The following is an 18,409-nucleotide window of genomic DNA, read 5'->3' as shown; positions in this document are numbered from 1 at the left end:
TAAATTACACGTAAACAGTTAATTGACAAAATATTTCTTAGAATAACAAAGTAATATATTGTTTTATGTAATTTATTAGAAATATAACGAATATGATTATTCCACTTTAACTGATTATCATTAATTATACCTAAGTATTTAACCTCATTAACTTCATTAATAACTAAACAATTATTGTTACACAACACAGAACTGCACGCATTGTATTCTTCACCTGACATAATTAGGAACATTAAATCCAGACGTTTGAGATGGGCAGGGCATATAGCACGTATGGGCGAATCCAGAAATATATATAGAGTGTTAGTTGGGAGATCGGACGGAAAAAGACCTTTGGGGAGGCCGAGACGTAGATGGGAGGATAATATAAAAATGGATTTGAGGGAGGTGGGATATAATAATAGAGGCTGGATTAATCTTGCTCAGGATAGGAACCAATGGCGGGCTTATGTGAGGGCGGCAATGTACCTCCGGGTTCCTTAAAAGCCAGTAAGTCAGTAAGTAAGTAAGTAATAACTGAACAATTGCAATTTATATCGGAACAGTGAAAATGATGCATTGTAATTTTTAGTATAGATGAAATCGGTTTATTACATATATTATTTAGAGAGAATGGGATAGCTATTGTTTTATCTCTATTAATTACAAGAGAATTACTCTTTGGTTTGTCGTAACTGGAAGATTGTAGCAGTATTTGTTGGAAAATTTGTTGAGAGGACTTCAGAAAACGTTCCTGTTTCCAAAAATCGACTTACTTTCACAATTTTCACTAGATTGTAGGAACAGGTTTGACGTTGCGTTGGTGATCTCTGCGGACTGGTCAGCGTCACAATCAATACATCATTAGCATCATCGCGCCATCTCGTCCGCTAATGAAGGAGAACTGAAGAGCCATCACGACGCTCAAATCTTCCCTCTTGCTAACAGCACGGCCCTTACTTTAATGTCTTATTTCTCCACTTCTCTCATTTTCCCCCCTCTCTTCTCCCCCTTTACTTTCAAGGCCATATTCTTCTTTATTCTTCTTCTAATTCATTCTCCGTCACTTATCATCCTCATTTTCATTCCTTTACTGCATTTCCTTGTCTCTGCCCTTTTTCTTCATTTGTGTCTTAATTCCCATCATCCACTCCTTTTTATCTTGTTTTTGCATCCTTCCATTCCATTATGATTGGAATGACCTATCTGCAGTGGTCTTTGAGGGCTGTCCTTCCTTAAGGAGATCCAAAAATAACTTAAAAAGTTGTGCATAAAGCGAAAATGTTACAAACGACAAATTACATTACTTAAAGTGATCTGTATTTGCTTAGCCTGACGAGTTATTCCCTTGGTTTGAATTCTAAATTAGTTTAAAATAGCTTGTAATAATGTCTTAAACTACCAATTTTAGGTTAATATAGTTTATAAGTATGATTATATAGAATAATAAGGGTGTAATTGCTTGCTTTATTTGAAGTGAGTATCAGTGAAGCGTGATGAGTCTGTGAAGTTATGGTTTACAGTGGCAGTGAATAGTTTCGGTCAGTGATAATTTATAGTGTCGATGAAATGTGTTCTATAATGTCAGTGAGTGAAATTTGTCAGTGCACTGAGTGATATGAGAGTGAAGTGAAAGTAGTGAAAGAGTATCAGTACCAAAATAATATACATGTGGATGTCATATTTATCTAGGTTGTAACGGAAATTAGGTTAACTTACTAATTAAGTTATTAAATATTATTATTAATTGTAATTATTGTGTGTAATTAAGTTAAAGACCTTTGGGGAGGCCGAGACGTAGATGGGAAGATAATATTAAAATGGATTTGAGGGAGGTGGGATATGATAGAGACTGGATTGATCTTGCTCAGGATAGGGACCGATGGCGGGCTTATGTGAGGGCGGCAATGAACCTCCGGGTTTCTTAAAAGCCAGTAATAATAATAATAATAATAATAATAATAATAATAGTAATAATAATAATAATAATAATAATAATAATAATAATAATAATGGCTTTATTTAACCTGGCAGATTTAAGGCCGTAAGGCCTTCTCTTACACTCAACCAGGATTAAAACTTGCTTACACAGTTGAACATAAAACTGGATCGGAATTAAGTAATTACATACTGATACAATTTAGGTACATACTGAGATCAAAAGAGGCAGTTACATAAAATTTACCTCATAAAATAAAAATATACATAGTGAAATACATATTCATGTTGTTAGAATGAAATTCGAATCACATAAAAACAGAAGTCGATAATTAAAAAATAAAAAAGTACACAGTAAAAATAAAAATAAACACTTTAGTATACATATTAGTATTAGATAACAATTAAGTAGGATTTACATAATTAAACCAGAAACCGACAATTGAATAAAATGTACACAAGAATTAGATTAATAATAAAAAACAACACAGTGGGATACATATTGGCGTTAAGTGATAAGTAAACACGATTTAGATAATAAAAATAAGAAACAAAAGAAAAAAAAAAACAAAAATAAATACAGTGGAACACATTCCATTAAATATTTGCAACGCGTTAGGTCTGGCAACTCATCATAAGATATTTTTCTAATTTACATTTAAAGGAAATTAAAGTTCGGCAGCTCTTGACTTCAGGCGGCAGAGAATTCCAGTGACGAGAAGTAGCAACAGTGAAAGATGAAGAATAAAGAGATGATGTGTGCAGTGGTATTTCTAGCGTGTTATATTGTGAGCGAGTATTTAAGTTATGATACCGAGAAAGACTGTGGAATCGGACAGATAAGTAAGAAGGAGTAGAGGTAGTAAGTAAGTAAGTAAGTAAGTAAGTAATTCAATTATCACTGCCACTGGGTGTTTACCTACTTGCAGTGTAAATAAATACATACATTCCTTTGTCTTGTTAAATTTGATTTGAAGTTGTTGACGCTCCATTTTCGTCTTCTCTCCCCTTTTCCTTATGAACTCATTCTTTCCATTCTTCTAATATTGCCGATGTTGCTACTGTCTTTCTTCCTTCTTTCCTTCATTCCCTCTCTTATATCTCGACGTGGAACGTTTTTCTGTGCACCCACCATGCATTCTTTAGTTAAAGAACTTCATGTATTCATTCATGGCCTAAGATACGCTTCTATTACAACATTGATTAAATGGAATGCGCAGTCTATACTTATTATTTTAGCCGATCCATTTTCATTTGTTTTTATATTTTAAGAGGTTAGCATTTCCTGCAAGAAACCACACATATCCGGATTGTCGTTCCTTTATAAAGGGAATTCCAAAGGTAATAGAGGCACCGGCGTAGCTCAGTCGGCAGAGACGCTTATATTCTGATCCGGACCTGCACACGGCCATGGGTTCGATTCTCGATTGAGCCGATTAGGTGGCTGATTTTTTTCCGAGGTTTTCCCAACCGTAAGTCGAGTGTCGGGTAATCTATGACGAATTCTTGGCCTCATCTCGCCAAATACTTTCTTGTTATTATCAATTTCATCGACGCTAAATACAGCGTCGTTAAATGAACTGAAAAAACAATAACGTTGACATATTAATAAATTAATATATTTTGTTGACTCTTTATTTCAGGGATCTATATCTTTATACGAGAGGACCGTGTTAAAAATAATAATATCTCTAGATCTCTGATTTCGGTATCAGATGGGCTTGGAAAAGATACAATTTAAATGTTTTAACATGTAAAAATTTAACTGAAATATTAAACTTAATTTTAAAAGATATTCAAACACAAAGGGGAATGATTAATAAATACGGAGAGTATAAGGACAAAAATGGTTAATTTAACATAGTATAATATTCTAAAATACTTTACTGTGGTATTAATTTCTAAATGAATCCATTTCTTTGTAATGACATGATTCATTACAATTTCAAACAACCCATTGACGTCATATTGATGTGTGAATCGTTTCGACTGTCAATTCCATTGTTGTCTGGAGACTTGGCCTCCTGGATTGAGGAAGCGATTATGAAGTAGTTAACGAGAAGGCTCCGCCTTGTTAAATTTATATGCTGGGAGTATAAAGACAAAAATTATTATATCAAACTTTTATTTCAAATTCTAAACGTCCTTACAATCCCACCATGCTCACAATAACAATCACGAACAGCATAAACGTTTCAAGCAATTATATGGATTCTATGAACCCTTAGTATTTTTTAAAATCAAATAATTATAAATGTTTGATTGCCCAGTACAAGTGCCTTGAAGAAATGAAACTCAAATAGATTATGGTCGAAGTATCCTGCATACGGGCAATTCCATATGAAATCGATTAGTAAAAAACCTCGCATTTTTTATACTCTACTTTTTTCCTTATTTATACAAGGTGCTGAGGACAGTGCATTTTCAAAAATATACTATCGAAAGTCAAACGATTTTCGTATTATTGAGCGACAAATTTAGCATATTTTATAAAAACAAGCCTCTTTCAGCGCTCAGAACTCTGGAACCATTGAACATTGAACGAGAGCTCATTTTGAAGCTGACATTTGGTAGGTTATGTTAAGAAGTAATCCTTATTTTTATTGTATACAAAGAGACAGATAATCTGATTTTACTTACTTTTAGGCTTTTTGCCAATTTGTAAAAATGTATAAAAAATATTGAGAAGAAACCTTGCATTATTAAGAGGGATTCGGCATTGTTTGCTTAGTGGTACGGCAATAAGTTTCAAGGGTATTAAATAAATTATTTTCACACGCCTAGACTTGAACGGCGCAGTACCGCACGCACTGTCTGAGAGCTGAAGATAAGCGAGCGTTGGGCGTCATTTTACTCCAGTGTTTATGAAAACCTGTGATAAAGCTAGCACAGCCATGACTGCTAGACGACACATCACGTGTTTATGTCTCCTGGCGTTGCTTACGTCGGCTAGCTCCCGCCTCACAGTCAGCTGGTTAGCTCACGCGCGTACTATTTATTTTCTTTATTTGATATTTTCAATAATTTCTTATCAACGTGCCATCAGTAAAAAATATGTGTTTATTTGTACTTTCAATGCGGAATCTAACTATATATTTTAAAAATATTTTTTCCTCGGGAAAGGCGTCTTAATGAGGAAAAATCTAAATTTCTCCATTTCCATAAAAAGTAAGAAAATCTGTTTATATGTCAATATAAGCTTTAATTTCTCAACATAAAAATAAACCATGATTTTCATCATTGGGTGAAAGAGTTTCGGAGCCACAACAGTTTAAAGTTGCAAATTTTATGAAAATACGATAAATTTAAATATTTTTAATTTAAACACTATAAAGGTCTGATGCCTCAAACTTTGCACAAAGCATTGTATCACAGTTCTCTACGTACAAAAAAAGTTTTATTGTATTTAGAAATTGTAAGGTCAATTTTGTCTATATTTCGGTCGATTTGAGATGGAATAGCTCATACGATAGAAGTCTGCGTTGCTGTGATACTGCTAGAAACTTCCACATCTGTCCTTCTATGCCTGAAGCTTCCTTCTCTGGAGTATGTAGAGATGTTTATGAAAAGCATTCAAGAGGGCAATAACGTGATGGTCGGTCTGGTCATGAAATGGGCGATATTTCTAGCCAGACTTGAGGTGAATCAAGAGTCTTGAGGAAATGGAAGAAACTGGAGCAAGAGAGATGGGAATATATCACAGGAGTCAAAGAGAGGAGAAAAAAATCGGGAGAAAAGAAACGTTTGTTTGCTTTCGAAATATTCGCGCCTTTGTAGAATCCCCGTGTCTACAGTATTTTTGTGACTTGACTTCGTACAAAAATAACTTTCTTTTTTTCCTCTCACTCTTCACTTTTTATGCAGAAGACTTTGAGCCTGCACACAAAAAGAAGTGTATGGTAAATATCTTCAAAAAGGAGAGGTAACGAAGGAAAAATAATATCTCTGGCATTCTGTAGGTAGTGACAGGATTTTTATTCAAAGTCTCCTACAATTTTCTCATCTCAAATGTAAATTTAATGCAATAGACTAACAAGTAATGAGAAATATGTCCTCTGTAAGACCCTAGACTCGCACAGCAATTCCTTTTTATCGTATCTCTGTAAGTTACGAAACTCCTGTAAATAATTTTAATAGAGAGAAATGAACTTACTTCTGCTACTAGTTATTTCTCATTATTACCATTATCATCTCCCTAATCACTACTGGTAATGTAATCACTATCGCTACCATTATCACAACACCAAAAATTCTGCCATTATCATTATAACTGGCACCAGGATCACCATGATCGTCGCTGTTTCATCATCTTCAGTATCATTAGCTATTCCTACCATAGTGATTATCACCAGCTATTAATAATGTCACTACTATAGCTCTCATTATCATGGATACAATTACTATTATAATGACTAAAATTACAATTTATTGTTATACAACAATTTTCAAGACAACTAAAATAATTATTATGAGTATAATTACAATTATTATGACTACAACTACAATTGTCAGACTACAAATACAGTTGTCATACTACAACTACAATAATTGTTATACAACAACTACAATTATCATACTACAACTATAATTGTCATACTACAATTGCAATTGTCATACTACAACTATTATTGTCATACTACAACAACAATATTGTCACACTACAACTGCAATTATCATACTACAACTATAATTTTCATACTGCAACTACAATTTTCATACTACAACTATAATTGTCATACTACAACAACAATATTGTCATACTACAACTGCAATTATCATACTACAACTATAATTTTCATACTACAACTACAATTTTCATACTACAACTAAAATTGTCATACTAAAACAATTGTCATACTACAACTACAATTGTCATCCTACACAACAATAATGTCATACTACAACTGCAATTATCATAATAAAACTATAATTGTCATACTACAATTACAATTGTTATATTACAATGACAATTGTTATATTACAATTACAATTGTTATACTACAACTACAATAATTGTCATACTACAACTACAATTGTCATACTACACAACAATATTGACATACTACAGCTACAATTGTCATACTACACAACAATATTGTCATACTACAACTTCAATTATCATACTACAACTATAATTGTCATACTACAACTAAAATTGTCATACTACAACTAAAATTGTCATACTACAACTAAAATTGTCATACTACAACTACAATTGTCATACTACAACTACAATTGTCATACTACAACAACAATATTGTCACACTACAACTACAATTGTCATACTACAACTACAATTGTCATACTACAACTACAATTGTCACACTACAACTACAATTGTCATACTACAACTACAATTGTCATACTACAACTACAATTGTCATACTACAACTACAATTGTCATACTACAACTACAATATTGTCATACTACAACTGAAATTATCATACTACAACTATAATTGTCATACTACAATTGCAATTTTCATACTACAACTATAATTGTCATATTACAACTACAATTGTCATACTACAACTACAATAATAATGTCATACTACAACTACAATTGTCATACTACAACTACAGTTGTCATACTACAACTACAATTGTCATACTACAACTACAATTGTCATACTACAACTACAATTGTCATACTACAACTACAATTGTCATACTACAACTACAATTATCATACTACAACTACAATTATTGTCGTACTACAACGACAATAATATTGTCATACTACAACTACAATATTGTCATACCACAACTGCAATTATCATACAACTACAATTATCATACTACAACTAAAATTATTGTCATACTACAACAACAATATTGTCATACTACAACTACAATTCACATACTACAACTACAATATTGTCATACTATAACTACAATTATCATACTACAACTACAATTATCATACTACAACTACAATTGTCATATTACAACTACAATTATTGTCATACTACAACGACAATAATATCGTCATACAACTACAATATTGTCATACCACAAGTGCAATTATCATACAACTACAATTATCATACTACAACTACAATTGTCATACTACAACTACAATTGTCATACAACTAAAATTATTGTCATACTACAACAACAATATTGTCATACTACAACTACAATTCACATACTACAACTACAATATTGTCATACTATAACTACAATTATCATACTACAACTACAATTGTCATATTACAACTACAATTATTGTCATACTACGACAATAATATTGTCATACTACAACTACAATATTGTCATACCACAAGTGCAATTATCATACAACTACAATTATCATACTACAACTACAATTGTCATACTACAACTACAATTGTTGTCATACTACAACGACAATAATATTGTCATACTACAATATTGTCATACCATAACTACAATTGTCATAAAACTACAGTTATTTAAGAAAGAGGAAATGGGAGGAGAAAAAATTGAAAGATACGCAAAAGAACGTCCTTGCAAAGGAAATTGGGGCAGAGAGAAAACGACAACTTCTTCTGGAAAATACCCTAATTCTGTTCTTTAAAATTGTGTAAACTTTATTGCATGTCTGAGAAAATAACTCCGTATTTGTCGTATCATACGGTACGTAGCTAAATTTTTCCGAGTTCTTTAATACCCTTAAATGAAACAAATTTATTTTTGTCAAGTGATGTAGATCAGAAATCAAGCTCCCTAATAAATCTGTTGATTTTATCTTGACTGTTAGACTATTATATTAACATCTTGACCTTGCAAGCTACCATTCAAAGCGTTTAAGTACTCGAAAAGTACATCAGCAAGGAACGTCAGTCTAAAGAGCCAAAGAGTATTAGAAATTAGATTTGCATATTTCGATTTCTCGTCTTGCAGATAGGACTTACCGATGAATTAGAATTTGGGTGATATCCACTGATTTTCAGTAAAATTGTTGTTTTGATTATACAAGGATTTCTTTTTTTTTTTTGGAATGGGGCTAAGTACCGTTACTGTACTCGGGATCGCAAAAACAATTCTCGCAAAAAATTAGGTCACACCTTGATAAACTTTTGAAAACACTGATCTAAATTATTTGATATGGTGTACTCATCATGCCCTTGATATTATTTACTTTTAATCCTTACATCTATCCTTACCTAACCTAAAAATTCCACAAAAACAATAAATAGCTTTCATGCAATCTATTAAATTAAAATTTAATAAATTCCCTCCCACCTTTCAGGTATCAGCAATGCTGCAAGCTACATTTCCGTGTTTTTTACAGCAACACCGTACTTTTATTACTAGTTAAATTCTTTCAATTCTGAGTTGTAACCAACTTCAAAGAGTACACATTTTCTTCTCGAGACTTAGAAAGATCGGGCATTAGAAGTCTTATTTATAACTTTATAGAAATGAAAATACTTAAAAGAAATTGCCTTCCAAATGCGTATTGCAATATGTGAATGAAGTGTTCATAACGCTGCATAGAAAGGCAATTACAACAGCAATTTACAATCAATAAACTCAATCACGAAGTTATTTTCAGACTCGATTCCATTTTAATTTATGCTGTTGAATTTTCGGCGAAGCGGAAATGCTTTTAAGGTCTATTCAAAAGGCAATTAAGTACAGTTCATATTGCAATATGTTTCAGAAAATGCGGCTTTAATGACAATTTGTATCTTTTATGTTTAACTTTCATTGATAGTAATAAAAACTTCTAGTGTTGAGTCACTATTTTGGATCTACGAGTATTAGATATTTTAAAATCCTGAATCATATTTTCAGTTACTGACGTTTCATTCTATATAATTTTGTCTCCTCTGCGGCTCAACTGCTCCATGCTAGCTGTTGGATCCGTGGTTCGTGTGTTCGAACCCGATCGAGAGTGATAGAAATTTTAGCTTGGCTTAATCCGAGACAGTAATATTGGGCGTATTGTATCGAGAGTCGGATAGCTCGGTACTGCAATTTGTCACAGACTGGAATGTTTCGGGTTCAATTCCTGGTTGTGGCGGAATTTTTCAGTCGCTAGAACTTCGAGAAAGACAGCCTTCTGTCAAATTGAGCACCGGATCTTCCCCTGGGGTGAAAAGTGATCGAAGCGTTTACCGACCACACCACCACATTCTAGTGTCGAGATCAAGAAAGCATGAAGCTCTACCTCCTCCTCCTCCTCTAAGCGCCTTCTTGGTAGTATAGAGAGAATAGCTTTACCTTTTCTGTATCGTAAATTTAAGTCTTTTACGTTGAAATTATATTTATCTTTAAACTTTACTCAAATTCCAATAAATTAAATTTCTATTTCCGTCCAAGAGGCAGCCATATACTTTAACAGCCCTTTAAAAATTAATGGCCTTACCCGGGATTTGAACTCGCGAATCTCGAATCAATCTACTAGCATAGTAGCTGCTAGATTACAGAGGTAGATTATGTTTATGGAAGTGTCCTTACTTCTTATATTGAGGGGACCATAATTAGAAAAAAGTAAATAAACATTTAGAAAATGTTGCATCCTATTTCTGAACAAATAATCCCTTAAGGGGTTAGGTAGCCTACAGCTTACAGCAGTAACATTTTGGAAATATTCAATATTTTTTCCTCCATTACTGTATCGCTCATTTGCGATAAGAGTGACACAACTCAAAAAGTGTTAATTTTACAGGAGAAGCATTTTAAAATTTTCATATTCTTAAAAATCAAATTGTAGGCACATGTTTTTTCCAAATGGAATGCAATTTTGCACATGTATTATATGTCTAGTGTTGTAGCGTATAGTACCATAATTATTATTTAATTTCAATAATTTCAACAATTATTTTAAGTTGTGTCGTTCTTTTTTTAAATAAATATGTGTCCGTTTTTAGTTATGACAGTGAGAATATTTACCTGACGTACAATAATTGTACAATTATTGCAATTGTACAATAACTGCACAATTATTGTGTTTGTAGAAAAGTAATTTTTCGATAAAGTAATGCAATGGATTAATTTATTGGCATGTCATTACACAATAATATTATAAGGATGCTCTGAGACATTCATTAATAAATTTAAATTTTAACAAAGATGTTATTGTATTGACAAACGAATGTAGTAACTTTTTATGAAAATAATACTTTATAATTAACCGTATAATTTAAAGACTATTTTTAAATGCAGGACTATGAATTATATTAGAAAAAATAATATAATAGCAACAATCTAGATTGAGAAAGCATTATACAAAATCTGAAATTCTTTACACAAAATTATTTTAGAAATAAATGCCCAGTAAACATGAACTACAGCACAACACTTTCAAATACAGTTCACAACACCTGTCTACACTTTCAAAGATTCAAAGGATTCTTTAGAGAAGCTTGGAATGTGATTCGGTTTAATCAGATCTAGTAAATCTACTGTTTCCTCTCACTTATACCTATTTTTTCATTATAAACTTGTGGCAATTCTGGAATCTCGGTTTTGGTTTTACTTCTTGAAGAATATTTTTTAGCTGTATTTCTTGAAATTCTTCGTCGAAATAGAATGTTTTGTAGAAAAATGACGATGGATGACTTTGATGCACTGTCAAAACCTTTACTTCGTCGGTTTTCCTTGTGTTCCTGAAGTAATTTGCGCTCTTGTAATTTGTTCCTAAATTCTTGATATTGAAAAAGTCCTTATGGGATATTTCTTTAGTTTTGTAGGTCCGTCCTGTTTCCTTTGCAGCTTTAACAATAGATACAAAATGATGTGGAGTGTAAATCGGACCACTTTTGGACACGCGTTTTACTTCGCTCTCGATATTGAAAGGGCACTATCATCTTCGTTCTGAGTGTGTCCAGTTATCAACAATTTATGGATAATGGATTTCAGATCTGGGAATTTGGATACAATGAACATGTACAGATGGATCATGAACCTTAGAACAGAAGTCCTCAGCAATGATCAGTACAGAAAATTATGTTTATGTCTTCAGCCGATATTTTTTATTTTTCTTCAAGAAGTTAAGTACACAGATACCTATTTCATTGACACCTGTTTCTTCTTCTCTCACATGCCAAATGAAACAGGTGACATCAGTTGTTTTCAAGTCAAAAATGTTAAATTAAAAACATTCTATTTAGAATCTGTATCAGCATCATTTACACTAGCCTGCTTACTTTCTGTAAATAACAGGGCAGATGTTACATATTTTAAACTTATTTCATTTACAGGGACACTGTTATTTCTTTTAAATTTTTAATCAAGGCATTAATACTATTCATCTTGATAAAATCTGCGGTATATTATTGAACAAACCTTCGAGTTTTGTTTGAGTAACAGCCTGCCAGACATCATTTTCTAAAAATGTTTGTTTTGACAGCTTTAGAATTAGATAGGAACGTAATTGACTCATTTCCGCGTAAAAAAAGTACTATTAAAAAATAAAGGTGAAACGTTATTATACTTTTCAAATAGGCAGACATAACATTACATAATTATTAAATTAAAATAGTTTTAATCATAAATACCGTCACAATAATAAATGTAAGCTTATTGATGATAAGGGAAGTTAAATAAGTATTTATTACTTATCTAAAATAATGACACAACGCAAAATAATTCCTTGCCGCTGAAAAAAGAACTATTCAATGAAAAGACGCAACACAAATTCTGTCATTCATCATGAAAAGATTTAAACGTTTCAGTTTGAATGCTTCGTAACAACTAAAATTAAGTCTTTGTTGTTGTAATGATTTTGTTAGATTAAAACAATTTAATAAAGACACATCTGCCATCTGGGGGAAAAATAATGTAATCATGTATTTGTCGTTATTCACGATAAAAATATAGCCTACTAATTTTGGAGTTCATTTTTGTAAGAATCTCAAAAATGAAAAATTTTGAGTTGTGCCTCTCTTATCGCAAATGAGCGACTATCTTGTACAATAATGAAAATTAGTATGTGTAAAACACTGTCTTTCTACTATATGAAAAAAAAATTTACGATTAAAAAAAATATTTACTTTTTTTTTTTTTTTTCAAAATTCAGTTCACTGTGCAGTGATGAAGCGTTTTTTACATAACTTAAAAACTATCCAACATTCTGTGATGAACTTTTTTGTGTGTTTTTATACATGTCATATCTACAATATGACGCAAGATCACTTCTCTACCTTTGATAGATTGTCTGATAAAAAATAAATTCATTTTAAAAATGGTCAAATATTAGTATTTTCTTCTAACACAAAATTTAAAAAAAATTCTTTATTAATATAGTTGAAAGAGCATGATATTGTAAACATGTGTTCCAGCAATAAAATAAAAGAGAGAGAACATGTAAAAGTTAACAAGTTTGTGAGTTATGAGGGAAAAGCTTCATCACTGCACAGTGAATTACCACCATTATGAATTTAAAAAAAATATATATAAGTATTTATAAATAAATATTTTTTTTAAATCTTAAAAATATGAATTATGAACAAAACCCATAGATTTATAAATATTTTGTTACACTTTAGGTTTCAGAATTGCAGAGTTTTTTCGAATGAGTTTTTCCAACTCAGTAAAATTAATCTTGGACATAATAAGATTTGATCAGACACTTTACAAGACCGAATATGACTTGAAACAATGGTTTCTTTTGAACACTCCTTCTCACGCATCACAAATACGATTTGAAACTATCAGACATCGCAGCATGAAAGATCGAATAAGAAATTAAACAAAAAGTATCAAACTCAGTTTCGTCCGTCGGTGGACTTAATACGGTTTGAAACGTTGGTCCTCATATGAAATGTTCAGTTACCTGAGGAGTTCAACAAAGGAAAACGTATCGAGTAAAAATCATATGATATTTACAATAAAACATTTTATTTAAACTACCATTGATGTACAAAACTTTACTTTCGGAAATTGTTAAGGCCTACAGCAAACACCAGAATTGCGCACGGGCCAAGTACCGGCATGTGGAAAGCCTGGAAACAAGTTTCATTATCGAAAAAGCTCCTTTATCCTTTTTGTGGCCGCATTACTTTCACAAAAGAGCAGTGATCGCTATATTTGCCTGTCAATTTAGACAGTAGCTTTTCATAAATACGAGAGGGTGAATGTCATGCCATTATTTAAATTTATCCAGTCATGTCTTAAATCGATAGTAGCGTTCGCTGAAATGTGATGGATATGCTTGCCTGCGATTCGATACAGTATCAGTTCCTAACACAAGAATTCGTGTACTTTAACAGAGATAAAATACTTGTGTAAACATTGCCAAGAATCAAGTTACAGTTACAATGTAGTTTGAAATATTATTATTATTATTATTATTATTATTATTATTATTATTATTATTATTATTATTACTACTACTACTACTACTACTACTACTACTACTACTATTATTACTACTACTACTACTACTGCTATTACTGCTACTACTACTACTACTACTACTACTACTACTACTACTACTACTACTACTACTACCTAGCCGTACCCGTGCGCTCCGCTGCACCCGTTAGAAATAAATATAAAGTAATTACATAATTAAAATAGGACATTTTATCCAGGGAACATTCGTGTTTGATAGAAGGATAAATCGTTTAATATGTTACTTAATTTAAATTGTATTTAAATAATTAAAATGCGATCATTTTGGTCCAGAGACCACTCATTTGGTGCAATGACAATTGCTTTAACATGTTTCTTAATTATTGTTATTACATGCAACCATAGTTTAATGAAGATTGACATATCATTTAGATTTATTATGTATAGTTTATATTACTTGATAATGTTTCCATTGAATTATGGTAATAACTTAATTTTAACCCTTGTTTTCTACGTCTCCAGTAAATGGCGCTTGGCCCACTATGGTTCTGAACCCTTCAAATAACTTAAATAGTGATACAGCATATATAGTGATATGTAATTATATTTCTTTCTTTCGAAAATGTAAGAATTCACGATCTCCTATGTACCATTGCCATGGAATGAATAAATGTGTTTTTTCTTCCTACTCAAAAATGTTATATTTTGCACATAGGAGTTATTGCAGGAACAACAACGCTATAATCTGAGGCGGCGGTGAAAATGTATTATATTGTTATTAATAATTTCAAGGGAAAAATTGTTCCGGGGCCGGGTATCGATCCCGGGAGCTCTGGTTGAACGTACCAGCGCTCTACCAACTGAGCTACCCGGGAACTCCACCCGACACCGTCTCAACTTTTCCCTTTATATCCACACAACTCGCGTGGGCTGACGAGACGCCAGAGACCCACATCGAGTGCACACAATCTCTGTGTGACTTGAAATTGTGGTTTTCTGTTAACGTACACAGTGACGTATATATTATGCAAATCTAGTTTTTCAGGTAAAGCTCCCTGTAAAGCAGATTTGAATAATTTCAAGGGAAAAATTGTTCCGGGGCCGGGTATCGATCCCGGGACCTCTGGTTGAATGTACCAGCGCTCTATCAACTGAGTTACCCGGGAACTCCACCCGACACCGTCTCTTGAAATTATTCAAATCTGCTTTACAGGGAACTTTACCTGAAAAACCAAATTTGCATATTATATTGTTACAGTTTTACTAATAAACCGTGTATAGTTTTTATACGAGACTTATGCAGAGTTGAGACAGAAAACGTTACTAATAAACTGTAAATAAGCTATGGACGTATAAACAGGCTGTAACTATACAATGGGAATTGCTTTGCAGTAGTTATATACACGAAACCCCTTGTTTAAGCGTTGCATATAGGGAAAAAATGGCCGCCCCTCTAACAGCTGTTCGTATCGACTGTCATTTTATGATGATGATTACCTTGTAACTACAGAATAACAAATCAAAGATCATAGAGTTATTAGAATAATATTGCTGTAGCTTGTACTCTTTCACCAAAATGTAGTGTGGTAATCGATTAGAGCCAGTTGTACTATCGATATTTAACACGCCACACTAGAGCGCTCTAACGGATGCAATAGAGAACCTCAGATATTCTATTACCTTTCGTAACGAAGTAATGACGAAACTATGACAGTTATACTGTTATACACGACGTATGTAGTGATTATTAGTAAAGAATTTACACACGACTTATAAACGAGCTACTCATTGTATAAGTATAAGACAGTTAAACGTCTGTATATAGAGTTTTTATTAGTAAGACCGTTATTTTAAAAGTCTTGTATCCCATCCTTGAATATCAGTCCTATCAAAATTTTGCATGGAATAAAACTTATCGGAAATAATTTTTAAAGAAACTTTCGTTATGTAACATTTTTCACAAAAAGTAATAATAAGCGAGATATTTAGATTTATTTAACTCAGTCCCCTTTAAATAAAGTAATTTGAATGCCACATAGACTAAAATCTAAGTTACAACGAACTTAATTTATATTTCAATTTTCATCTAAATCCGTTCAGCCATTATCGTGTGAAAAGGTAACAAACATCCAGACAGACAGACAAAAATTAAAAAAAAGCGATTTTCGGTTTCAGGGTTTTTAATTATTTAATTTGGAAAATCCCAATTTACCAGAAAAATTTCGGCTACAGATTTATTATTAGTATAGATTTCATTATTAGATACAAATGTGTAGCGTTATTAAGCTTTGCACCTGTGTATTTTTTTATAGTGGAGAGCCTCCTGATTTCCACATACTTTTGGGTTGTTTCCACTGCGGGTTTTAATGATACAACCAAGATTTGTCATCTAACTTACCCTTTACAGTTGATGGGGACATTTGGGGAAAAAATTCGCCTAGATAATTAGTCCAACCGGGTTTCGAACCGAAGCCCTAAGCCCTAGCTTAGCCTCAAATCATGTCCTGGTTATGAACCTTGTTTTACTCCTGTAGCTAAACCGTCCTTAAAGTAAACATGTTGTTTAGCGTACATGATACGATTTTATAAACTTTGGAAGTGAAGAGAAATTTTAGGTATGTGGAGGGAAATTTTGTGAAGCTTGGAGATTGTCCCAAACAAATCTTGCAACTGTGTGTCTGCTTACCAAGGTTAGGTTAATGAGAACTTTGTGATGCTGTTAGCCTGCACATCTGCGGGTCTTGGAATGTACACCATTGCCCCATCCTAATGCATTATTTATCCCATTTCCTTGTTCTTTCCCGTCTAGATTGCAGCTCTCTTCCAGTAGATTGCACTAGATTGGATTTTATTGTAATGACTCTCTACTTCAGACTTTAATAAGAATTTTAATAAAGTAAAGGAAACGAAAAACGTCCCTCGATATAGTTCCAAATGTCTCAGTGCTGATCATTAGGACTTTTTCTTGAAAGTATTGGATGTGAATTTCTTTTCAGTGGAATAATAAATATTTAATCTTTAATGACCCCTAGTATTAATATAAGTATAAATATAAAACAAGAAATAAAAGTTATGAATTGACCATATTACCAACACGATATAAATTCTCCCATAACATGTTTTACGAATTTCAAAGTAAATTAATTTTTATCAACAGTAATCTCACTAGAGGTTTAGATTTATCTAGAGAAAATCAAAACTCGAGTGGGATTTAATTGACTATTACACGATTAGAAGACAGTATATAAAGATTAGAAGTAACGAAGTGCTCCAATACAATAAAATATTAATTGACTTACGAAAATACAACTGTCTTCAAATGTATTATTGTACCATCTCAACATTACAAATATTACGCTAGATGCATGCTAGATGGCAGTAGTGAGTTATGATTACCAGCAATGCCTTCTCGTCGAGAAGTTATCAATCTATATCACGATGGCAGTGTTACTAGTCAAGAAGGCTTTGTTGATTCAGTTTATTTTTATTAAACAGTTGCATTGCACTTCAATTATCCGAATCCCAGTAATCAACGTCACTTGACAGATGATTTTCAATAAATCTTAATATTAAACAATCTCTGATACGTGACTATCCATAATATCATATAGCAGAAGCTATAACATAACCTAAATAATATACACAAGTGTTAGAAAAATTTAATTAACGACGATGACATAAAAAATAAACATGAATAATTTTAAAAGGAATAATTATTGACTGTACAGTTTTCAAATTTGAATGTGGTTGGTGGTTCAATTGATGTTATATTGGAAGTATGCGTAATAGAAGTGGAACTCTTTGATGTAGGCCTACATGGTGTATTCAACTTATCCAGGGTTTCCGAATGGTGCTTTTCATTTATTTGTAAATAGGATTTCAGAAGATGCATGGGTATGATCAGTGATTTTTATTAATTCTTGTTCTTGAATGCCAATGCGAGTCATATTTGAAACTGCTGTGCATCGACTGGAGTGGTTTGTAATTATCTATTTTTTTTTTGATGTCCAGACCAGCTCAGTGTGAAATGTTGGCAAACAAAGAAACAAATACTAGGGACGCGATAGAATTTAACAAATGCTAGGGGCGCGATAAAATTAAACAAATGCTAGGGACGCGATAAAATTGTGCGATAAGCAGCCATGATTGGTTGAAAGACGTCCTTTCGTACCGTTTTATTGGTCGAAAGTAGTATGACGTAGT

Source organism: Periplaneta americana, chromosome 8 (genome assembly GCF_040183065.1).
Source record: "Periplaneta americana isolate PAMFEO1 chromosome 8, P.americana_PAMFEO1_priV1, whole genome shotgun sequence".
Classification (NCBI taxonomy): domain Eukaryota; kingdom Metazoa; phylum Arthropoda; class Insecta; order Blattodea; family Blattidae; genus Periplaneta; species Periplaneta americana.
The sequence above is the reverse complement of the archived record's forward strand: the minus strand, read 5'-3'. Positions refer to the sequence as shown.